The following is a 24,982-nucleotide window of genomic DNA, read 5'->3' on the forward strand; positions in this document are numbered from 1 at the left end:
TTACTGCACATTATATTAGGGTTTCTGAATGTCCTGTTCCTAGAGACTGGGTCCTTTTTTGGTGTCTGTCCTCTTTTGGACTTAAAAAAAAACTGATAGAAATGTCCTCTTTTTGTGTCGGGTGGTAGAACCTGTTTTGCCCGATGGTCTCCCAGTGGAGGCAAGCGTCAGCCACCAGCACATCTTCCTAATATGCATTTTGAAAACAGCTTCCTGTTTCATTGTTGAATGTCAGAATTTTCTTAGGTCTGAGAACTATTTTGCTCCATGCCATTGACTCCTTCCCTCACCATAGCACTGGCAAGATTCCCCACAGATACACAACTAGGAAATGCAGAGGTCTTGGCATTGCTCTTGTTAGCTGTGCAATAGCACAGAATCATGATTAGAAATAGATTCAAGTGGGTAGCCGTGTTGGTCTGAAGTAGCACAATAAAATCAGAGTCCAGTAGCACCTTTAAGACCAACAAAGATCGAGTGCAAGCAATCTGTCTCCTTCCTTACACTCCGTATGTTGAACGTCTCCTTCCCCTTGTGGCTTCAGTTTAAAGCTCTCCTGATGAATCTCCCCAGGTTCCTGCCAAACACATTCTTCCCCAACTGCGACAAGTGCAGTCTATCAGGTGCTAGTAGGCCTTTCACAATCCAAAAGCATTCAAAAGCAAACATCTTTCACTTCCTCTCCTCACAACAGACACCCTGTGAGATGAGTGGAACTAAGAGAGCTCTAACAGGACTGCTCTGAGAAAACTACTCGAAGAGAACTGTGAGTAGGCAAGGTCACTCAGCTGGCTGCAGGTAGAGGAGCAGGGAATTAACCCCAGTTCTCCAGAATGGAGTCCACCACTCGTTAACTACTATTCAGAACATACCTTTCCTCAATATGTTTGTCCTTTGATGATGAGCTACAATAGGGGTATGTTTAATCCCTGTCAGTTCATAAACCTGCATCAATTTACCAGGGAAGTTTGCCCTGTGGTCAGAAATGATGACTTCTGGCTACCCACACATTAAACTAAACAGTAACAGTTTTAGCAATGTTGGAGGCCACGATGGAGTTGAGTGTGAATGCTGATGGGAACCAAGATGTATGGTTTACCACCAGCAAGATGACCTGTCTTCCAGACTGGGTTCTAGGCAAAGGTCCAAAAACATCAACTGAGATTTGTTCGAAGACCTGGCTGACTATAGGAAATGTTCTTAAAGGCACTGTTTGGCTGTTCCTGCAGAGTGCTGCAGTAATTTTGCACACTTTTGTTAACATTTGGCCATTAGAATGAATTAGAAATTCAAGTCAAAAGGTGTGTGTGTGTGTGTGTGTGCGTGTGCGCGCGCGCGCGCAAAAATAAAGCCCAAAAGGCGTGTCATAGTCTGCTCTCAGAACAACTTCTCAATATTTTTGTGGTATAATAACCAATTGTTTCATAGACTCAGTTCTTTCTAGATAATTCTTAGGAAGACACTCTCTATACAACATTATCTCCTTCCATACAAATCTACTTGTTGCAACTTTACTCAGCACTCTCAGCGTGCAAACTACAGTCTCTGCAAGAGGCATATTCAACTCATGGTGAACTTTTTAAAAAGCTTCAGATGCCTAGAAGCAGGGGAGGAGCTTATTGGAATCTCTCTTTGCAGGAGTTCTTCCATCAGAGGCTCCATCAAAAGGCTGTTTGCTGCCTCTCCCCCTCCACTGCCTAAGAAGCCTCCCCTGTAAAATCCACCTCCGGCTTTTCCTTCTCTTCAGCTCAGGAAAGCTCTACGACTGGCCTGTCTGGAAGGGTTTACCCTTGCTTTTCCCTTTATGATTATGATTATGATTATGATTATGATTATGATTATGATTATGATTATGATTATGATTATGATTATGATTATGATTATTATTCAATTTATTGCCAGCCACTCCCTTGCGGCTCGTGGCGGGTTACAACATTCTAAAACCCCCATAAAAACCATTAAAACCCATTAACAACAACTACAATCCAACAATTATTAGTTAGCAAGCTAACATGGCAAGATCGGCTTCAACTTCCCCCTCTCCCTACTAGCAGGTGGAGAGGGGATACTGATGGTACCCATCCCCAATCCCAATCCTAATCCCAGGCCCCGGGGGGGCATAGATGTTAGCCTTGGCCTCAACCATAAACCTGGCAGAAGAGCTCCGTCTTGCAGGCCCTGCGGAATGTTGAAAGATCCCGCAGGGCCCGCAGCTCTCCCGGGAGCTCATTCCACCAGGCAGGGGCCAGGTCCAAAAAGGCCCTGGACCTGGTCGAGGCCAGGCATGCTTCCCTAGGGCTGGGAACGACCAACAGATTTTCTCCCGCAGAACGTAAGGCTCTGCGGGGGCATAGGGCAATAGGCGGTCCCTCAGGTATGTGGGTCCCAACTCGCGTAAAGCCTTGAAGGTTAAAACCAAAACCCTGAACCGGATCCGGCCAGCAATTGGCAACCAGTACAGCTGCCTCAGCACTGGCTGGATGTGGGCCCTCCAAGGTGTACCAGTTAGGACCCTAGCAGCTGCATATTGCACTAGCTGAAGTTTCCGGATCAAGGACAAGGGAAGGCCCGCGTAGAGCGAGTTACAGAAATCTATTCTGGAGGTGACCGTTGCATGGATCACTGTGGCTAAGTGTTCGGGGGACAGGTAGGGCGCTAGTAGTCGGGCCTGGCGAAGCTGGAAAAATGCCTGCCTGCTACTCTTTTGACCTGTGCCTCCAAATCAGGGAGGCATCGATGATCACACCCAAGTTCCTGGCCTGGGACGCGATGGTAAGGTGCGTCCCTCCCAGGGTGGGTAAGCGCGCTTCCTGCTCCCGCCCCCTACGTCCCAGCCACAGGACCTCCGTCTTGGAGGGGTTGAGTTTCAGGTGACTCTGCTCGAACCATTCTGTCACCGCTTCCAAACATCTGGCAAATGGTTCCGGGGGAGAGTCCGGGCGGCCGTCCATTAGGAGATAGAGCTGGGTGTCATCAGCGTACTGCTGGCAACCCAGCCCAAAACTCCGCACCAGCTGGGCCAGAGGGCGCATAAAGACGTTAAACAGTGTGGGGGAGAGGACCGCGCCCTGTGGGACTCCACAAGGAAGTCTGTAGGAGCGCGAGAGCTCATCTGACTGCACCTGACTGCAAGTTACCATCTTTTGGTGAATGGAAGGCCTGATAAATGGCACCTTGATACTGCAGATCTCCTCCAATCAGAAATTTATTGTCCACATTTGAATGAACCAACTCCAGGACCCTTTCCATACCGAGCTGCAGGCTGGAGCTTGAGCCGGGGCAAGTTGTCCTGCCTCCTCCTACTCCCACACAGCGGAGCATTTGGCCCAGTGCTATTCAAACTCTGCCAACACTGAAAAGTACGCTTGGGCTGCTTAGGTTAAGCAGGAAGAACAAAGTGCATGGATCACAACATATATTTTATTTGAACTGATGCAAGAACTTAATATAAAATTTCATTTTACAATATTTATGTGTTGAAAATTCAATAATTGTAATCAGCTCAATAGTTGCTATCATTAAATGTTGCTATTATTTAGCCAAAATAAATCAATTAAATTTGTTGTTATATAAAAACAAAGAAGTTTAGCAATATTTCTAGTTAGTAGCAATTATCACATCTTAAATAGTAAAGGGAACTTTTTCACATTGATTTGTCTGCCAAGGAATGTCTGCCATAGATGACTGCCATGATATTTCTGCACGTTGCAGACGATTCTGGGCAGTATTCTTTTGTGTGCACATGTTGCTCCCTAGACCTCTTAGGCCATACAGTGTCTCTGTTCATGAACTTGATAGTGTATCCTAGAACATAGCATTTACCTTGGGCTCTGCATTTGTAGGAGGTCAGCAGTGGTGCGCACTCAGTTTCTCAAGGAAGCTGGTCTGCCATTATTGCTCTTATTGAGGAATGCTTGATAATCTTCCACTTGAGAACCACTGCAGAGATGAGATCACAACAGAAAAACAGGACAGTTGAATAATCTGCCAGGGATTTGCTGAATTATGTTCTGTGCCTGTTAATGCAATCTTAAATAAAGTCAGTGAATTTAGAAGGATGTAATTCTGCTCAGGATTGCATTGTAAACAGAACCTGCTTTTCTCTACCCTAAGGTGTCTCAAAACAGCTTACAATCACCTTTCTTTCTCTCTCCCAAGAGACACCTTGTGAGGTAGATGGGGCTGAGAGAGTTCTGGGAGAACCAAGCATGACCCAAGGTCACCCAACAGGCTTCATGCAGAGGAGTGAGTAATCTCCAGATTAGAGTCTGACGCTCTTAACCACTACACCATGCTGACTCTCATAGTCACCCTGTTCCACAACACCCTGATCTGTAAAAGATTGGGTTGCCAATTCCAGCCTGGGAGGTTCCTGGAGGCTTGGGGTCTATGTCTGTGAAGGGGAGAGTTCAAGGTGCATACCACAGAATCTGTTCTCCAAAGCTGATCTTTGTAGCCTGGAAATCAGTTGGAATTCTGGGGGACCTCCTGTCTCCATCTGGAAACTGACTACCCGATACAAGAATGCTTAATTTCTGACGTCTTTTCAGTAAATTGGTAAAAAACATATCATTTTATACACTGGCTTTCATTTAATTGCACCAATTATATGAAGCCCTTCAAGGCTTTATATACGGAAAGTTAGGTAGCAGGATGAAATACGTACTTCTCACCCATCTGCTGGAAAGGAAGGCAGTTTAACAAGGTTGTTTTCTTGCAATAAAAACTTTTGTGTCTTGCATGTTTCAGCATTAGGTTACTGCGGCTGCTGCATGCGTGTACAGGGCTTACACAAATGGTGTTATTATTCCAGGGGAGGAGCTATGCTAATCCATTACAGAAGAAGCAGAAAAGGAGTCTTGTAGCTGTAGCACATTAAAGACTACCTGATTTATGATGGCATCAGTGTTCCCAGACTAGAGCAGTAAAACAGTGGGGTTAAAACTAAAGCCAAAAAGTAGCTACTCTGACATTTCTAGACTAACTTCAAATGAACACAAGATAAGCAAAGTGGATATTCAGTGCCGTTGTAATAGACGATAACACAATATTGTTAGACTCGCTAAGCTAATTTAACACCTGCAGCGTGAGAGAAACACAGAACCCCTGTTGATAACTAATTGGGTAGTATTAAATTTTCTGATAAATTTTAATTCAGCAGTTTCATGGTCAATTATCCCTTCAAAGAATGGTGACTTTTAGGTCAGCAATCGAGTGTCCCATATCTTTCCATAAAATATCATAGACAACTTGTGCTTCATACTGCTTTTTGCAATTCACTGTTTTTTGTGTGTAATCTGCCAACTGAGGACGTCCTTCACACATCTGATGAACTGGATTCTAGTCTACAACATTTTATGCCACACAAAACCTGTTAAGTCTAGAAGGCTGCCACAAGTCTCCCATTTGTTTTGTTATGTGTGCCATAATAACCACATTTGTTTCCAGTCATCCTGCTACTTTTGCATCCTCCTCCTAAATCTTGGACTCCAATGCAGGCAACTCAAGGCAGGAATTTGTCTTTTGTTGAAATGACAGCACCAAATTTGCTGCTGTCAGTAAATAATTATTAATCTTATTTGATACTCTTGTACACTAAATTTGTACCCAGTGTCAAAATGTCTCCCTCACGCAGACACATGTATAGGGTTCATTTATCACTATTGTCTCCAGATTATATAGTAACACTATTGTAACTACGGGTATTCCTCAGAATTTAGGAAACTTTCTCAAAACATGATTGTACAGCAGAATTACCATCAAAAATTACATTCAAAACTTGATGGTGTGGCAAAATTATTGCCCCTCACTGTTTATGTAGCTGCATGAACAAACTCATCCACAGGATATTCTCTTGTTTTAACATTGTGGTTGACCTATAATGCATCTCAGAATGACTTTTCCCACATAGTCACATCTGATCACAACAACGTATCTGTGAGGCAAATTAGTCTGTGATGGAGCAATTTCTCGAAGATCCTCCTTCTTGTTGGAGACTCTAAACCTATGTCTTCTATGTCTGTGTTCTTTTTCTGTTCCAGCACATGAATTAGAAATAATAATAATAATAATAATAATAATAATAATAATAATAATAATAATAATTATTATTATTATTATTATTATTATTTAATTTATATCCCGCCTCCCCCCGGAGGCTCGAGGTGGGTCACATAAAAACCAATCCCCTAAAACAATAAAAGCACAATAAAACATTGTGAATGTGAATGACACAACATTAGCACAATGGGATATGTGTGCTGAAGAGGAACATCTGGTGAAGGTGATGCTGAGTGGGAAGGAGCTTTAGTGACTGTGGACATTGCAAAAATATTGTTGATTATTTCAAGGACAAACCTATCTCCAGACTGGCTGTACTATATAAAGCACTATTATTGTTATTCATAAGCCTCTGTTTGGAAATTTTACTGTTGTTGCATGTATATCAAATTCTATGGCAATAAAGGTTTTCTGAATCTGAATCTGTAGCCCAATGGAGCAGGATCAGATGTGGAGATCAAACAAATCTTTTATGTGTATAATAGATATCCCATCCCACTATTCATATAGTCACATGTTCTTATAGAGGCAAACACAAGGGAATCAAGGAGGTTTAGTTGTGGATGCTCAAGCCCCATAGTGGTGTCTCATATCTGGCTTTCCCCCCTCCTTTCAGCCCCCTCCCTATAGTTCTGGAGGCAATTTGTTGGTACTCCCTGTAATTGCAGGAGAATGCATAGGCAGCAGAAAGCCTTGCCAAACTGAGGGAGAAGCCAAAGGGTATTCAGTGGGGATGCAACAGTCTGGCATTCTTTGCAGGGCAGGCTGGATTTAGATTTGCCAACAAGTTGATTTAGCACAGTGTTTAAGAGACTTAAGCAGCAAAACAGAAAGTTCTGAGTTTGAGGCTCATCTCTGACATGAGCTCACCAATAGACAAGCCATATTGTCAGCCTCCCTTGCAAATCTGTAATATGGGGCTAGTTGTATCGACCTATCTTACACGGTTTTAAAAGTTACAAGATAATGTATGTCAAGCACTTTCCACATTTGAAAACTTGACAGATATGCCAAGCTGTTATGATTATGAATTGGCCTTTGGATACTGCTCTACAGTTTCCCATAAAGCAGTGCTAGAACAGGCTAGGTTTGCTGCTCCCCAAAACATGTCCATTCCCTTTCTTTTTTTAAAAAAGCAGCCAGAGCTCTTGAGGTATACTTGTTTCAGTGATGTCATCCATCTCCTTAATGCCCTGGCACCTTGGGGCAAAGACTTTCCCGTCCTCTGCTTGCCTGATGAGCCACATGCAAACAATCTCTTACATCACAGCCCTGAAGTTATCCTGAAAATGTAACACACAAGTTAGTTGTCTATAAATGTGATCCAAAGAGAGGATCCATTGTTATTCCAGACATCAGACCCTGAGTAATTAATGGGGGTTTACCCCCTTTTTTGGGGTGTTGCGTCTAATGCCATGGGCCACTTCTGATATGTTATGACTAGATGTGTATTTTTTAAGGACACCATTATCTTTTGAAGCCATAGAAACATTTGCAAAATGGAGCTCTTAATCAACAATCAAAGGAAATCTGGTCCTGCAAATGGTGCTTCTAATTAAAGTTAATGGGACTTCTGTATGTGGACAGCTTGTTGAGTTAGCCCCAGGGCCAGAGCACGGATGGCTTGCCTGAGCTATAGACAGACCAATATTGAGGCATGGCAAAGCCTCTTTTTGTTGTTTCCAGTGTAATTAGGCTCATTTACAAAAGCCAAAATAAAGATTCATATTTTTGTTCTTGCCTTGTGCCACGTCTATGCAAAACAGAATGTATTAGTGTGCATTTTATAGAGTAGCTGAATAAAAATGTAGACCCACAAATGCTTGTCTGTGACACACTTGGGGTAAGCCGATGGGATTATGAATATATAAGCATAAGCAACGACTCTCCCCCACCCGCTGTGCTATGAGATGCCAAGCAAAATAGTAACAAAAGAGCAAGACCTATTTCTCTGGAGAAAATGCACTACAATGTATACACTTAACCTGTGGGTTAACAAGATGGGGCAGGTGAACATGTACCCCATATTATAATGTCAAGGTCCACAAAGGAAATGGGCATGCTGCCAGGGGGCTGGAAGCCACTAATAGCCAGCAGATATCAAACAAAAATTAGCCACTAGGGTGAATCAAGGCATTAAACTTTCAAGGAAGCACAGCCAGTGATCCAGAGACAGACCGAGCTCACTTAAATGGCACTACTGGGAGGCCTAATGAGTGCCCAAGGCCCGCCTCACAGCGGTGAAATTGGAAGGACCTATACAGAGCAAAGCCCAAAACTACAGCCTTGTACTCCAACACTGCTTAGGCCATTCTGAGTGCATGACCATTGTAGGCAGGGGCTGGCAGAGCCATGATGAGTGCTCAGAGGCTGTGGGCAAGGAGCAATGCAGCTAGTTATAATTACCCGGTATGGATCTGCCTCCCCTCCCCTCTTTGTGTTTACAGGATCCCATTTCTCATTTGACATTACAGGAAACCTGTAGTGGATTAAGGCTAACCTCCTATGCACGAGTGTAAACTTGGCTTTGTTGACTTTAGGTTTTGGCTGCATACATATGCCTCATGGGAAAGAAAGCCGGGGGCCCTGTTTGTTCTGTCAGTGACTAGTGTTGCTTTAAGCATTTCACACACACACACACACACAACTCCTGCTATGGGAATTTGTATGCCTGGACATGGTGGTTTGGTTTCTCTTGAGTGTCTGTGACAGTTTTTCTCTAGGGTTTAACTGAAAGACTTTCAAATTTACTAGTGCTGGCTCTGGACCCCCACCCCAGCAATGCCCTCAGACTAGCCTATATGCACTTATTAAACAATAATAATTGGAGTAACCAATACCTCACAGGCAGGATCAGACCTGCTATGCAAGCAACAAAGTTCCATTCTTTAGGATGAGGTGACATCCTTTGCATGGGCTGCTTTTGTCAGTTTGAACTAGCACAAGATATTTGAATATGCCTGTTTTGTGGCAAGAAGTCAAGGTTAGTTTGGATCTGTTATGTGGCTGTCATCTGTGCTTATATATATTGGGATTCTAGGTGGGGAACAGAATTGTACTTTTAATGGACAATGGGCATCATTTAGGTGATAGATTTGGGATGGGGGAGGATCTAAGAAGCTAAGGTCAGCAGGGTCTCAGCTTACAGAAAGTGGGTGGACCCAGAGGCTGGCAAGCATTATGCAAGTAGGTATTCAACCATGCAATGAACAACAACATAAATAATTTCATCCAGCTTAAACTGCCATCTACCTATTTTTTTTTTAAAAAATCAATAATATTATACTATTAGTATTTTTATTAATTGTAACCTAGTAAATTAACCTGTCCTGTACTCTGACTCAGCTTCTTTATTTTTATTTATTCACTGAAAACATTTATTATGCCTTTCTACCTTGTAGAACTCAAGGCAGCTTACTATGTAAATAAGACATTAAAAAAAAAACCCTGATGACAATATAAAATCTCAATCAGGACTGCCAATAAATAAAGCCTAAATTAGTTAACTGCAATCCAAAATTGTCTTCGACTGCATCCTGAAGATCAAAAATGGGGGGGAAGCAGGTACACCTCCTTGGGGAGATAGTTCTATGACTGTGGGGCTGCCACTGAAAAGGCCCCCTCTCATGTGCTCAGCAGATAAACTTATTTGATTGGTGGGACCACCAAGAGACTCTCTCCCTGTCATCTTAATTCCCAGGAAGGAATGTTTGGGAGAAGATGGTCCCAAGACACAAAACACTTTAAGGAATAGAACCAACACCTTGAATTCGACTTGGATCCATAGACAATGGAATTGCTGTGGTGCCTGGGTCATATGCCCCTGTGGCCCCAGCCAGCAGTCTAGCCACAGCATTCAGCACTCACTATAGCTTCTGAACATTCATCAGGGGGAGCTCCAAGTAGAATATATTGCAATAGTCCATTCTAGATGTAACTAAGGCATGGATCACTGTGGCTAGATCTGACTGAACCAGGGATTGGGTACAGCTGATGCACGAGTCAAATCTGAGCAAAAGCTCTTTGTGCCACTGCAGAGCCACCTGGTTTCCTTAGGCCACTGATGTGTCAAGCAGCACTCCCAGACTGTGAAACTGGCTTTTCCAGGGAAGTATAATCCTGTCCAAGTAGGGATGCCTGTCCCCAGGTGGCATCCTAGTTTCACAGCACATCTCCAGGCGACAGGGAGCAGTTTCCCTGGAGACAATGGCTGCTTTGGAGGGTGGACTCCATGGCTTTATACTCGATTGAGGTCCTTCCCTTCCCCAAATCCTGTCCGCTTCCAGCTCCACCCCAAAGTCTCCAGGTATTTTCCAGCCCAGAGCTGGCAACCCAATGTCCAAGACAAGATTTCATGTCCCTGGTCTGCCTTTCTATTAACCCACTCTGTTTTGTCAGGATTAAATTTCTTGGGTCCTTTCAAACAGCCTTTGTATTCCATCTTAGTAGCTGGTGATCTTTTTGGTCATTACACACAGACCCATTTAGTAACTGGGAGCTAGCAGTTTTTATTTACCTTTTCATAAAAAGCTGCTTGTGTCCAGTTAGTAAGATGTGGTTCCCATTTTCGATGGGAACTGCTTCCTTCTCTTTTCCCCTCTTTGTCGCACTTCTGAATTGCTGTTGGGGTGCTATTTAAAGTGTCTGTAGCTCTTTCCCCTCCTTTTTTGCAATGTGATCTTCCTCAAACTGTTTATTTTTTTAATCACCATAGCGCTCAACGTTGAATGTTCAAAAATATGTTCGAGGAAGTTTGTGCTGCAAAAAGGGGTGTGAGGGAAAAGCTGCAGTCTTTGAAAGGGCCACAGCACTTCAAAGAGAGAGCTCATTAACCAAAGGAAATTTGCTGTACAGCCTCACTTGCTTCACTCTGAACCAGGCCAACAACACCTGGTTTAGAATGGTAATGTGAAAGGGGCTTCTGTCACTCAGTATTTCAGAACTGGTTCTTTTTGGTTCTCAACCATTTCCCTATTTGAGGATGTTGTTGTTATGTGCGAAGTCGTGTCTGACCCATTGCGACCCCATGGACAATGATCCTCCAGGCCTTCCTGTCCTCTACCATTCCCCGGAGTCCATTTAAGTTTGCATCTACTGCTTCAGTGACTCCATCCATCCACCTCATTCTGTGTCGTCCCCTTCTTCTTTTGCCCTCGATCGCTCCCAGCATTAGGCTCTTCTCCAGGGAGTCCTTCCTTCTCATTTGAGGATACACAATAGCATATTTTGCAGTTTTGTTTGTCCTTGTGATTTTCTGGGTGCCACTCCCTTTCATCCTTAAATCAAAGTGACTTATTTGCTACTGATTTAATGTCTATTTGCACAGATTTAGAGCACATGTGTTTGTTTTGAGCCAGTTTGGTGTAGTGGTTAGGAGTGCGGACTTGTAATCTGGCATGCCAGGTTCGATTCTGCGCTCCCCCACATGCAACCAGCTGGGTGACCTTGGGCTCGCCACGGCACTGATAAAACTGTTCTGATCGGGCAGTGATATCAGTGCTCTCTCAGCCTCACCCACCCCACAGGGTGTCTGTTGTGGGGGGAGGAATGGGAAGGCGACTGTAAGCCGCTTTGAGCCTCCTTCGGGTAGGGAAAAGCAGCATATAAGAACCAACTCTTCTTCTTCTTCTTCTTTGCCAAATGTATCACCTGCCCCTTTCAAATCTCAAGGGAAGACATTCACATTCTACAAGCAAAGCGAAATACTAAAACTTCACATGAACACATGAAACTCCCTTATACTGAACCCGACCCTTGTTCCATCGAAGTCCATACTGTCAACTCAGACGGGCAGCGGCTATCGAAAATCCCAGGCAGAGATACCACGTCTTTTAACCTGGGACCTTCTGCATGCCCAGCAAATGCTCTGCCATTGAGCCACAGCCTACCCAGCTCCAGGTTCTTCCTCTCAAAACAGTGTAAGCAACAAAAAGGAATGTAGCTGCAAAATTTGCCTGGGGACAGTTCTGGCCAGCTACCAGAAGTTCCATTCTAATTTACACCGACAAGTAGAGAACAGATTCTCACATTATGTATGAGTTCCTTTGAAAATATACACTGGTATGACTTGGTCACTAAGGTAAGGGGCCCTAGTTGGGAGGTTAGGATCGGATACCTGAATCCAGTGCAGCATTTACTCTTAGGAATTGTATTCCCAGTTGGAGCAAAGGTTTCAGGATGGAGTCCATATTTAGTGCCCTGGCACTGCTTCTGTGCAGAGACAGATCAGTTGCTCAGCAATTCCCCTTTCTGTTGGCTTCAATAGGATACTTGTGACTGTGCCAGAGACTAAAGTTGTGGCCTAGAGTTCTAAAGATAGGCACCCTTAAAGAGCCTGAGTTATATATAGCTGTTTAGCACTGCTGTAACAGACTCCCTTGTCTTCCTCTGGTTAGGAGTAGGACACAAAGTGGAACTTCTGATTCTCACGCATTCATTCCCTGGATTGTTAAAGTGACTTCCCATTGTCATGTATGACTGGGGATGGAGTTTTCTCTAGTATTGACAGGGAATGTAACATTGCCTTGGGATGATTCTAGAGCTTTCCCTTCATGCCCTTGGACTCCACATTGATCCTCTACCTGAAATACACTGAAATGAGGGTTGGCTTTATACTAGCTGTGGGCTGATGCACAACCAAACTAAGGAATCCTAAACACCAGTAGCGGCATTGCCTTCCCCTCTCTTGTCACATTTAAGCTGTAGCGACTACTGCCCTAGGAGACAGTTTTAGGACTGTTTCCTTGTGCTCTGAACACCTGAGTTTCTGCTATGGTTTCTCAGAATACGATGGGCACCATTCATTCATTTATTATTCCCAAAAGATCAGAATAGATTCAATATGATTCCCAGCTGGTCTCCCATTCCCAGCAAGCCCAATCCCATTAGATCTCGGGAGCTAAGCAGGGTTTTTATTTGGATGGGAGACCTCCAGGAATTTGGATGGAATTTCCCCAAGGAACACTAGAGCTGATGACGTGAAGGCAGGCAATGATAAACCAACTTTGAATGCCCCTTGCCTGGCTGCCAGACAGTCCTCAGGTCTCCTGGCTACACTACACACAAGCCATGTGAAAAATAATAGCAATAAATCCCCTCTAGGCACCGCCCAGGATCATGGCACCATCGCTGCAATTATTATGCTTTCAGAAAATTCAGTGGGTCTCCTTGTGTCACAATCAGCACATTTGAGCGCATGAGCTGCTTTGTAGAACAGTGTTTACAGCCCTGCCTTAGAGATTAGCAGAGTCCAACCTTCTGGCAGTCATTCCTGGCAATCGCAGTGCCTACAGCTGTTCCTCAAGAGCAGAAAGGAGCAGATGGAGCATGATGAGAAGACTCCATCTCTGTCCCTTCTCTTTCAACCTTGCTTTGATGCTCCAGTCCTCTCTGGTGGGCAGTGCTTCTAGTGTCTTTTAAACCTTTTCACACATGAATGCTTAATACCTATACTTGCAGGAATACACATCTGACTTAAAAGTAGACTTTCCCACACTGAAGAATAGCTACACAAACAACACACAAACGGCTATGATGTGCTAGGTCTGTGTGAAAATGCCCAACCAGAGGTTTCCCTTTGGTCTCTTGGACTGACCTTGCTTCTAGGCAAGTATTACTGAAGCCTCATCTGGTCAGTAGTCGGTGCTAACATAGTGAGAGGATGCTGCTCATCAAAAAGCTCCCATGAGAAACCTCCATCTTTAAAGGTAGGATATAAATGGGATGCTGAGATCTCAGTCCTGATCTGCAAAGCACTATTTAGCTATTGTGTGGCATCTACAGTATAGCCAGGATATCCGAGGCAAGGGATGCTTGGAGGTGGTTTGCCATTGCTTGCCTCCATGTCATGACCCCAAGTGTTTCTTGGAGGAACTAACACCTAAATCCTTTGGGGTCCCCAGTGCAAATTCTAGCCAGGGTCAGCCTTGCTCTTCTTCTGAAATCTGGCAGGATTGAGCGTGCCTGGGCTATCCAGGGTGTAAACTGCACGGAGCTTTTATTCCAATCCCAGGTTGATTCAGTCCCTGCCATCTACACAGAATGCAATTTCTGTCTTGATTTTGGGCAATTTAAATTTTCCTTCTGCAACGAGAAGGATTGATCTGGGATGACCCTACCTTTATTGTGCGATATCTTAGAGTGCTTTTAATGCTCGATATTTTAAAAATCAAATTGAGAAAGCAGGCTGTTTTGAATCTAGGCTTTGCTCTGTGGTAGAGAACCCCTGATTGGCCAAAGCTGCTCATGTGACAGGTTTACCTTAAAGGAGAAGCCCCTAATTTCTCTCGACTTCTGTCAGTATTGGATTTTTTCCTCCCTCTTCTGCCTTCTTCGATCCTCTCTCCCCTCCTCCAAAAAAGAAAGTGGCTCCCTGTTTGGCTCCTCCCCCCCACCTTCAAGAAAAGAAAGAGGCTTGGCTCCCCCCCCTTCTGAACTACCCTAACCACGAGCAGAACACTTTCCTGTTTCAATGGGGGGGGGAAGAGAGGAAGACCCGAGTTCAAAAAGATCTGAATTCAACAGGATTGACAATGGAATAAGCAAAGTAAATGCAGACTCTGCCCAGGTCAGGGATCTGCAAAGCAAAAGTTTATTGTTCAGGGATACATTATAAAAGATGTACTATTCAGTGGGTTTTTATGTTTTGGTGTGTGAGGGATTCTTGGAGAGTTCTGGTAGCAACAGTTCCTTCTCCTGGGCCCATCCTGCACACATAGGATAATGCACTTTCAATGTGCTTTGGCAGCTGGATTTTCCTGTGTGGAACAGGAAAATCTACTTCTAAAGTGCACTTGAAAGTGCATTATCTATTGTGTGCAGAATAGAAATAACTTTCTATACATACTTTTTGGGGGGAAACTATATGTCAAAAGAGCCTCTTGTGGCGCAGAGAGGTAAGGCAGCAGAAATGCTGTTTGAAGCTATCTGCCCATGAGGTTGGGAGTTCGATCCCAGCAGCCGGCTCAAGGTTGACTCAGCCTTCCATCCTTCCGAGGTCGGTAAAATGAGTAAACGGTAATGACTGGGGAAGGCACTGGCAAACCACCTCGTATTGAGTCTGCCATAAAAACACTGGAGGGCGTCACCCCAAGGTTCAGACATGACCCGGTGCTTGCACAGGGGATACCTTTACCTTTACATGTCAAAAAGCATTTGGAATTGGGCATTACGCAGCAATTTGAAGTAACGAATGGTACTTTTTAGCTTTTGAAACTTGGTTCGTAATATTTTCAATATCCAATTTGGGGTACTTTTTTTTTTTTTTTACTATCCCTCCCCCCTTATTTAACATCGCATTAAAAAGATAGAGAACTGATTGCAAAGCCAGAAGGCAACTCTCATTTCTTTGTGTCCTGCTGTCAAAGGAATGCTCCAATCCATTGACCTTTACTCTGTGGTTTGGGAGCTGGAAGAGACCAGGGAGAAAGAGGCCAGTCAGAGGTCTTTACAAATAGCAACCCACTCACTGTGCCCCAACTTTCCAGAAGTCATGACTAAAAATTCTGGTGGGAAAAGTAATGAATGGTTTCTCAGCTAAAAATAAGTGAAGGCCATCACATTCCCCCCTGACTGAGAAAAAAACTCATTCTGAGTGCCTTTGGTCTGAATTGCTAGTAAAATGCTCAGTTTATGGAGTGTCATAGCCAAATCACCACACTTGGGATGACACCTGTACCCTCTGAAAGCTAAAAGTAAATGCTTTTATTGATCGAGTTGTAAAGCTGTCGCTATCTGAGCAATACAAGTTGATAAGCTAGGATATTCTGTGATATTCGGCACACAGTCAACCCAGCAAAGGATGAATTCTGACTTGTGTGGTACAAAAGCAAGGGGCGTGTCAGGATGTGGGGTGGGTGGGGGTTGGCTGGCAGCTCTAGAAAATTATCTAGCCTTGTATTGAATGTATTGAATGACTGTGTCAAAAGATGGATCTCTGGGTTGTTCATGCTGAGCCAGTGTGGGCAGTGTTTCCTCCAGCATTCCATGAGAGCCCTGCTTTGAAAGCTGAGGTCCAGCACGAACTGTCTTGTTATGAAGTGTGTGTCATGCTTAAATGGAGTGAGGAAGCTGGCACTCAAGCAGAGCAGAATTAGGTCTCGGCTCTGGCTAACTACATCCTCAGGGAGCTCTCTCGGTCTCTCTCTCTGTCTCTCTCTCTGCCACAGTGTCTCTTTTCCGGAAGGACCCAGGCATGGCAAAAGCCTGCAGAACTTCCTCAAGGGAAGTGCCCATTCAGTGGAGGTGCTCCATTCAGTGCAGGAGGGCGGCGATGAAACTAGTCAAGATTGAAGAGATGGGAGGCTTGAGTCGGGTTCTTTCGTTCACTCCTTATGCACGCGTGTCCCCCCATTTTATTTTTTTGTCTGCCTTGCCTAACTCTTTTCAACATATACACAGTCGAACGTGTGGTTTAAAAATGTATCCCGTCACCAGTCACAAAAGCGCTCTTGTGTTTTGCGCGCTTGTTCATGCAAGATGGGAGCGCCGTTCCGGGTAACTCTTAGCAGCGTTCCTAACTAGTCCTCAGCACTGACTGGCGGGCTGGGCGAGAGAGAAGTTGCCAACGGGCATCCTTCCCTCCGAGCGAGCCCAGTGGCACGTCCTTCCTCCGGTCGACGTCGATCCACTCGGGGCCCGGGAGCGACCCAGAAAGGGGCTCGGCCATGCCCTCGCCTCCAGCCCCCCCCCGGCTCACCTGACCTTTAGCCCCGCCAGGGCGCGGGCGCCAGTGGGAGTGTGCCAAGGGCTCCGCCGCTCTCTCCCTCTTCCCAGACGCCGTCGCCCCCTCCCCTCCCCCTCCCCGCCGGCTGCGTAGCAGGGGAGGGGGCTTCGCCTCCCCGCCAGCCCCTCCCACGCCGTGCTCTTAAGGGCCCGGGGCGAGCGAGCGAGCGAGCGAGTGTCGAGAGGCCGGCACGGAAGCGCCGTGGGGAAGCGGGGGCCAGAGTGTGGGGCGCGAAGGATGGCCGCGGGAAGGCGGAGGGCGGCCCAGGGGCAGCCGAAGGGCATCGCGGACAGCCTGTCGGCGGGGGTCGTAGAGCCGTCCGGGCACCAGAGGCACGCGGGGGTGGTGGTCGCGGGGGTACCGCCGCCCCTCGGACTAGCCCTGTGGGCCGGACCCCCGTCCCCGCACGCCCCTGCCACGTCGGGCCGAGTCCCGCGCCCCCTCGGCTCCCTCGAGGAGGCCTGCCCGATGCCGGCGCCGTCTAAGGCCCGTCGGCCGTCCAGAGCCGTCCCGGGTCGCGCCTGAGGAGGTGCAGGAGGAGGAGGAGGATACGCTTCCCGGGGACAGCGCTTGCTGGGGCGGCCTCGCCTCTCCCGGGAGTGCCCTTCGGTTGCCGCGGGACTGCGGGGCAAGGACAGCCCCCAGCCCCATTCCGCGCCCTCGGCCCCGTCTCCTCGTCCCCGAAGGCGCACGGCGGCCCCCGGCTGAGGGGCGCGCCACCAGACCGTCCTCCTCCCCCCCCCCCGGGGCTGGCCGGCGGCGGGCGGGGATGGCAGCCCAGGCGACCCCGCTCCGAGGGGACGCCACCTGGCCGCTCCTTCCGCCGGGGCCCCGCGCTGCCTGCCTGGCCCAGAGTCGCTCGGCTGTCCCGCCCGCCGCCGCCGCCGCGGGGCCCTGGGGAGCGCCAAGGAGACCCTAGCCGGCGTCCGGCTCCGCCACGGGCCGCCCCCGCGCCTGCCCCGCCTGAGGGGGAGCCCCCCGTGGGGACGCGCCTCGCCCCTCCCTCCCTGCCTCCTTCCCGCCCTCCTCCTGGCCGGCGCTCGGGATCCCGCCGCCGCCGCCCCCCAACGAAGGACGGGCGGAGGGACGCGCTCCTCCTGACAGCAGCCCGGCGCGCCAGCGGGAAGGCGGAGGAGGCGCCGAAGGAGTTTGGGGTCGCGCCGGCTGGCCCCGCAGCTCGGCCGCGTCCCTCTGCCCGGCGAGCGCCCCCCGCCCGGACCCGCGCTGGACAGCAGGCGATGCAGCCCGCCGCCGCCCTCGCCCTCTAGTAAGTCACCCCGCTTGTTTACCTCGCCGCCGGCCACCTTCGCCGCCTGCCGCTCGCCAGGAGCCGACGAGGCGCGGACGTGACCGGCGCCGGCTCTGGGCCCTCGGGGAGGAGGGGTGGGGGTCCCGGTCGCCTTCGCCAGTCCGCAGCCTCTCCGCCCCCTCGCGCGCCTCCAAGTTCGGAAACCCCAAAGAAGAACTTTTTTTGGGGGGAAATACCGGACTCCTTGCCTCCCCGACCCCCAACTTCTCCGCCCCCCCCCTTACCCCGCTCTCCTCGCTTCCTTCCCGAGGATCTACCTGGGCGGGGGTGGGGGGGGGGTCATGCCGGGTCTGTTTCGGGGGACGGGGAAGAAGGAGCAGGCAGGTTTGGGGAGGTCGCCACTCGCAGGTCTGCATCTGTTTAATCGCCCAGTGTCAGTATTTACAGCCCTATCTGGCACCTTGCGTAACATCGCCTGAGGCAGGACACTTTGCATTTATTTTGGGTTAATCCATAGGCGACCTTTTAAAGCTGCAATCCCCCCCCCCTCCCCGTCTGTCTGAGCTTGACCCGGGGAGGGAGGGAGGGAGGGAAGGGAGGCTTGTCCCAGGGACAAATGTTTCGGATTGCCCCCCTTCCCCACTCTGCTTCTCCGCTTCTGCTCAGGTCTCCCAATGACTCTGGCTCTGTGTTCTAGATGGGTCCCGCTCCCGCTTTATTTCACCTCCAACTGTTGCTGCCTGGGGAGCTCAAGGGAAGGGAAATGACAGGCTCGGAATAATATTGATGGCTCTTCTCCAAAACGTCCTGTTAGGAAGGAGAGGCCGAGGGGGACAGGGGAGTCTGTGAATTGCTATCACCCCCTTCTGGAGGACACCCTCCCCCCAAAAGGCTAGTTCGTAGAACTGCTTAAGGCCCAGACAGAGTGATGGAGAAAGAAGCCATGTGGGGGGAGGGGGCAGGTAGGGAAGAGAGAACAGCAGTGGGGTGAAACTTCCAGGAGCTTCCTGTTGGGAAGAATTGCATCACCTTCTCCCCTGCTCATGTATCTATGTCGCTCAGCCAAGAAAAGACAGGAGGGGGGGGGGAGGTTTGCCCTATGCTCCTCTTTTCTTAATTTTGCAGGTGTAAATCAATGATACTTGCTTTTCCACACTGTAACTAGTGTCTTAGGATACTTTTGTAGAGGAAAAAAATAAACAGGAGGCCAATGGCACCTTAAAAGACTATTGCAATTCTTTTTTTGTTTGTAAGAAGGATATTGACAAGTTGGACCCAGTTCAGAGAAGGGCGATTAGGGTGGTGGAAGGTCTAGAATCTATGCCTTACGAAGAGAGGCTGAGAGAACTGGGTATGTGTAGCTTGGAGAGGAGGACAAGGAGTGATATGATTTATTGCTGTGTTTAACCATGTAAAAGGCAGACACATTGAAGAGGGGGCCAACTTGTTTACTTTGGCTTTAGAGACAAGGACTAGGAGCAATGGGTTCAAATTATGGGAAAGGAGGTCCCGCTTAAATATTGGAAAGTGTTTTCTGATAGTGAGGATTGTTCGTAGATGGAATATGCAGCCTTGGAGGGTGGTGGAGTCTCCTTTGTTGGAAGTTCTTCGGAGATTAGATTAGCACCTATCAGGAGCATGTGGTTTTTAAGTCCTGAGAAGGTGAGGGGGCTGGACTGGATGGCCCTTTGTGGTCTCTTCCAGCTCTGTGTGATTCTGTTTCTTGATAACATCCTCCTTTCTACCATGAACGTAAAAGTATTGTCCTGATGGAGATCTGCTCCAGTGCATCTGAAGAAGTCAGTTCTTCCACCCACAAACAGCTCAGTTTGCAGCAGGTCTACTCAGAATCTTACTCTGGTCTATTCAGTGGGGCTTGCTGTCAGGAAAGGGTTCTCAAGAACACATTGAACTTCTTCCTTTGCACCCTTGACTTTCAGTTGTGAATATATACATGTTAACCGAATGCCCCTGATGAAGTGAATGCTGATTCACAACAGCTTATGCGAGAATAGATTTTGTTAGCCTCTAAAGCAGTGGTCCCCAACCCCCAGTCCGCAACCCTTTAATACAGTTCCTCATGTTGTGGTGACCCCCAACCATAAAATTATGCAAGTGTTCTTTCACAGAAATTAAACTGAAACTGAGTAATGGCATGGAGATCCATTGTTCAATATAAATTGTTTTTCCCCACAGTGTTTCTCAGTTCAGTTCTGTCTCTGGTCCCACCATGCCTATCTTGTGCTGCTACCTGGAGCGCCTGGCGGAAGACTGTGCTATGATGGAGGCGCTGCTGGAGCAGCTGGCGGCTGAGCACAGGCACCTGCAGGAGGAGCGGCAACAGTGGCGATGCCCCCTGCTGGCCAAGCTGCTTGCCCTGCCGCAACCCCTGTGAAAGGGTCATTCGACCCTCAAAGGTTGAGAACTACTGCTCCAAAGTGCCCCTGAACTTTAATTTAATTGTAAAGGTGAAGACAGTGCCCTACATAGAATTTTCAGGAGAATTATCATGATTATGACAATGGATATGAAGTGAACAACTGTTAAGCCCCATAGATTTCTATCGGGTCACGAAACATGCATGCAGAGATATCCCTTGTTGAAATCAATAGGACTTTAAATTATATAATTTAGGACAAATATTTAAATGATGATCAGGACAAATATTTAAATGTTGTATGGAATTCTTTGTCCCTAAGGCCAAGGAGGATGCAAAAGTTCTGCAGAAATCTAGGACTGAGCTGTATGAAGTCTGAGGGTATGAATGGATGGAGTCCTGAGGGAACTAAGAGTCCTGGAAGGACTTCCATGGAACTCATGCATTCCTGGATGGAAGAAAGGCTGGTGATAAGGTTTTATGGGGAAAAGATGGCCATCTGTCTGTGCTGGACAGTGTGGAGGGGGGACAATGTCATGAAGTTGTACGTACATTATCTTTAGAGTGGGGCTCATCTGCTCTGGCACAGCTACATTCATTTCAATGGAGCATATGCAGGAGAACTTCCTGGAGCAATTTCTGTAGCAACTTTCTTCTGCACAAATATGTCTATTCCTGTTGGTTTCTCTTTCTCACGCCCTTCTTTCTTTGCAGTCTTTGGCAGTCCATAATGCACCTTGGTATAATGACACATGAAATTTTTATGACAGCACCATCAGAATTATAGTTGCTAACAGATATGCCTTTAAAAACATCACAACATGCTCATAAATTACCCTCCCAAAACCATACTTTGCATGCAGGACGTTGGCAAGGTAGATGGTATGATACTTTTTATTAGGAAAAGAAATACAAGAAAGCATATCAGGACATTTTGAGTTCCCAAAATGTAATCAACACTTTTAGAAGACCAATCTTGGGTTCTGCTGAGAAACAGTGTACAGTATTCTTCATTTTCTGGCTGCTTCATAAATGTTAAATGCTTGTTATCTAATTTCCCCTCCCATTTCATGGCAACAGAACTGGGATCATCATATTTTTCTACATTCTTTGAGAAGTGTTAGTAAATGTTTGCTTGCATTTAAAAAAAAATCACTGTAATATATCCTGTCTTGTCCAAAGGCCAGGAATATTCAGACTGGCCACCTGAACATAGAAGCATTGGCTGCTCAATCCATTCGGCTGATAATCTCCCTTTTAAATAATTTCCCTAAATAAGTACTTATGTGATGCTTATTTAGAGGGCTTTAGGAAATATGGATTAAAGAGGTTGTGTTTCCTCCCTCATTTTAATACACTTTTAAAAACTACCATTAGGGGGGAAATGATCTGCAACGTTCAGAACATGCAAGCCTGGGAAACAGTGTGAACACCCCCCACCCCTCCACCCCACACACACATACATACACACACATGGATTTTACTGGGGAAAGGAGAGAGTAGGCAGAATTGGCAGTGTGTTGTTAGAGCCACCTGCCATGGCTCTGCCATGGCTGGCAAGGAGCGAGATGGACACCAGTATTCAGGTCCTTTTGAATTAAAGCAAGGTTTAGACAGGCACCTGCCTGCAGCTCATCCTCTTCCCAGCTTCCAAGTTCAGGGTCTGCCTCTTGCTTGGCAGTGCTTGTGTCACTTGGCACTCAAGGTGATTGATTTAAATCAAGGTAATTTACATCATTTATTAATCAAGTTTCTCGTTTTGAAATTTCCATTTCCAAAGCAAGTGTGCATACTGATTGCGAGCGACAATTAAGGCATTGTTTGTCAAGTCAGTGGAGCCCTTAGACATCATAGGAACATAAGTTTACATCATTGTAGCGCAATCCGATGCAAAGTGGGCATGAGCCTAAGTAACTCAATGTAGGATTGCGCTATTAGTTGTGCGGCCCATGTGCCCTTTGCACTGCAGAAATATATCTGCTTAGAGATAAGAGACAGATTTGTAATGAGTGTTCTCTACATTCAAGGATCCTAAGCAGGGTCGCATACTTGAAATCTAAGGCTTAAGAAAATTTATTTGGGAGTAAGTCTCATTGGACAAATTGGGACTTGCTTCTGAGTAAACATACATAAATCAGACTGTAACATATTCAGAGCTTTCTGGGAGCAGGGGCCAGTAGTTTTTAGTCAGCTGGAAAGTAAATATCCCAACATAGGAATAACATAGGAGAATGGGAATAACGTAGGAGTAGCAGATCATTTGTATGGACTCAGTAGATAAGCAACAACTGTATCAATACTATATATTTGTAATCCTTAACCTCAAGAGTTGAATATTTCCCAGTAGCTTGCTTTTATACACAAAAATAGCCTCTCAATATACTGATAGATTCAGATGCAGTTTCAAGGAATTTTAAACTAGGTTTTAACATGTTCATATAAAGCTCAATTTCCACTCCAATTTTTTTAAATGAAATGTTTATAATAACTGAATGTTGTAAAGAATCTGCTTTAACTAAAATCTAATTTTAATTAATTTTCTAGTATTCTAAAAAGAATATCTATTTTGTTGGTATATCAGCACACTATCGTTGAAATAAGCACAGAGTCTAAATATATTTTCCATGCTCACATTTGAAATCACATTCCTATGGGTTAAGTCAACCAGGTGCAACAACAAGCAAATATCTTAGTCTCTGTTTTAGATTTAGTTTAAATGTGTAGGCATCCAGGGCACTGACTTTATATTATACATGTCTCTAGAAGTGCATCTTTAGGTTTTATTTTGCCCAAAGTTATTTTACTGTGTGGGCACATAAGCAGTTTACAATCCAGAGTTTCTGGCTTTTGCCCTTTCCATTTTGCTTAGTTCATCCACAGTTAAACTGGTAAAAAGAATGTTAGTTTATAATTATATATACTTGATGTTGCTGAAATTCAGCAACAAATTCAGGTAGCTAAAGAAAAACAAATCTGTCTACACTCATTTAATGTAACCTTCCTCAAGATTTAAAATAGTTTAATTAAAATACAAGTGACTTTTTCTGTCCTTTGAACGTTCTCATGAGGTAAAGCTCCAGTCAGCTACGTTCTTGTAGCAGACCGCTTCGAGAAACTGATAGTTGTTTTCTTTGATCCTGTTTGAGCTACCTGCATTTGATCTTCTTTTAAGGGACCTTTGACAAATGCAGAGGATGGACAGGTGAATGAACTGGTGGGAGCAAGAATTATTTAGTTTATGAAAAGCAAACTAGTGAAAATCTGGAGTACTTAACTACAATCTTATTACAGTTTTAGTTGTATTTTTCTCTAGCACACAATTGCATTCCAGCAAATTAATGTGCCAATGAAAGATTGGCTTATTTTCTAAAATGACAGCAAATACTCCATTCCTGCAAGTCCAACGTCTCCTAGTTACTGTTGCACTATGAATGTGTAGCAGTTTCCCATTATTGCCCCCATTCCATTAACTAGGCAGGCAGACTGATGGAAAGAAATGCCTTCCCTATCTACTTTGGGGATACTAATGCAGTTCCTGGGTTTGTCTTTTGTAGCTAGTCAGATAATTTATCAGCTGCAAGCTTTAGTAGTATCTATACCACTTCACAAGCACAGGATATGCTTGCTCTAGAATTCCTTCTGCCACTTACTTGATAAAGGATGTCAACAGAACACAACAATTATAATGGTCCATTTCACATGAGATCTGTTTCTTGCGTAGCAGCTACTTCATGCACATCCTGCATGTAGTTCATTATATGTTGTGCATGCCTAATGTCTATTTTTACATGTGTACATGAAGCAAGATGCTGCAGTTGGTAATGGTTTCATGCTTCACAAAGTAAAATAGAACCATCACATGCTTTACACATGGGAAATTCTGGATTGGCAATTTAGGGAGCAGTACTGACCAGTCCTACTCAGAAGTAAGTCCCATTTTATTTTAGGAGGTTTTCTCCCAGGAAAGTATCCTTAGGACAGCACATCAGCCTCTGTCCCCTGTGAATTAACCTCAGATCCTGCTAAAACCAACAAAATTTTAGTGTCTGAGAGTAAAATTGCAGCCTGACTTTGGGGCAAAATCATTTACTTGCCAAAGGCAAGTTTCCAACAGATAAAGCTCACTTGGTAGCCTATAGAAATAAAAGTTTCTGCCTCCCCTCACAATGTTATGGAACTGAAGCACTCTATGACTACACTGGCTTTCACAGTTCTGCTATCCTTAATTGGTTTGCCATGATGTATAGCAGAGCAAAATTAGGTGGGACTGAGGTGGCACCATCCTGAGGAGATATAATGAACAGTACCGCTTCAGACTGCCAGTGGGAGGTGCCATCTTAAAATGTTCTGCTTTGGAACAAAACCCCCTCCCTGTGGGAAGAAATTCAAAGCAGTCTATAATCTGTCTCCTTCGTGAATACATTTTTTTAATTTCAAGGAAGAATAAAAAAGCAAACATAGGGGAATGTACAGAAATGAGATTCCGAAAGACACTAAGCTCTACCATCTCAGGAATCCACTGCTTCCTCATGCTGCCTCATGTGTAGCTCATGTCTGATTCTCAACAGTCTGC

At 45.9% G+C, this 24,982-nt stretch overlaps 1 protein-coding gene and 1 long non-coding RNA gene across 4 annotated transcripts in view; one reads left to right on the plus strand and one right to left on the minus strand.

Annotated features, from left to right (window-relative positions):
• Positions 1-18,143, minus strand: part of LOC143832858 (uncharacterized) — a 28,365-nt gene extending 10,222 nt beyond the window's left edge. Inside the window, exons 1-2 of one of the 2 annotated variants that reach the window (XR_013229426.1) lie at positions 18,073-18,143; positions 3,823-3,939 (exon numbers count right to left, since the gene is read on the minus strand). This is a non-coding gene — a long non-coding RNA (uncharacterized LOC143832858). Of the gene's footprint in view, positions 1-3,822; positions 3,940-7,219; positions 7,339-18,072 lie in introns of those variants that run through there. The other variant, XR_013229427.1, reaches the window with a different exon arrangement.
• The window catches only part of GRIN2C (glutamate ionotropic receptor NMDA type subunit 2C), a 106,181-nt gene continuing 98,061 nt past the window's right edge, over positions 16,863-24,982 (plus strand). The window contains exon 1 of one of the 2 annotated variants that reach the window (XM_077327888.1): positions 16,863-18,050. The gene's annotated coding sequence lies outside the window, so the exon portion shown is untranslated. The remainder of the gene's footprint in view (positions 18,051-24,982) is intronic. The other variant, XM_077327889.1, reaches the window with a different exon arrangement.

This window comes from Paroedura picta, chromosome 3 (genome assembly GCF_049243985.1).
Source record: "Paroedura picta isolate Pp20150507F chromosome 3, Ppicta_v3.0, whole genome shotgun sequence".
NCBI classification, from domain to species: Eukaryota; Metazoa; Chordata; class Lepidosauria; order Squamata; family Gekkonidae; genus Paroedura; species Paroedura picta.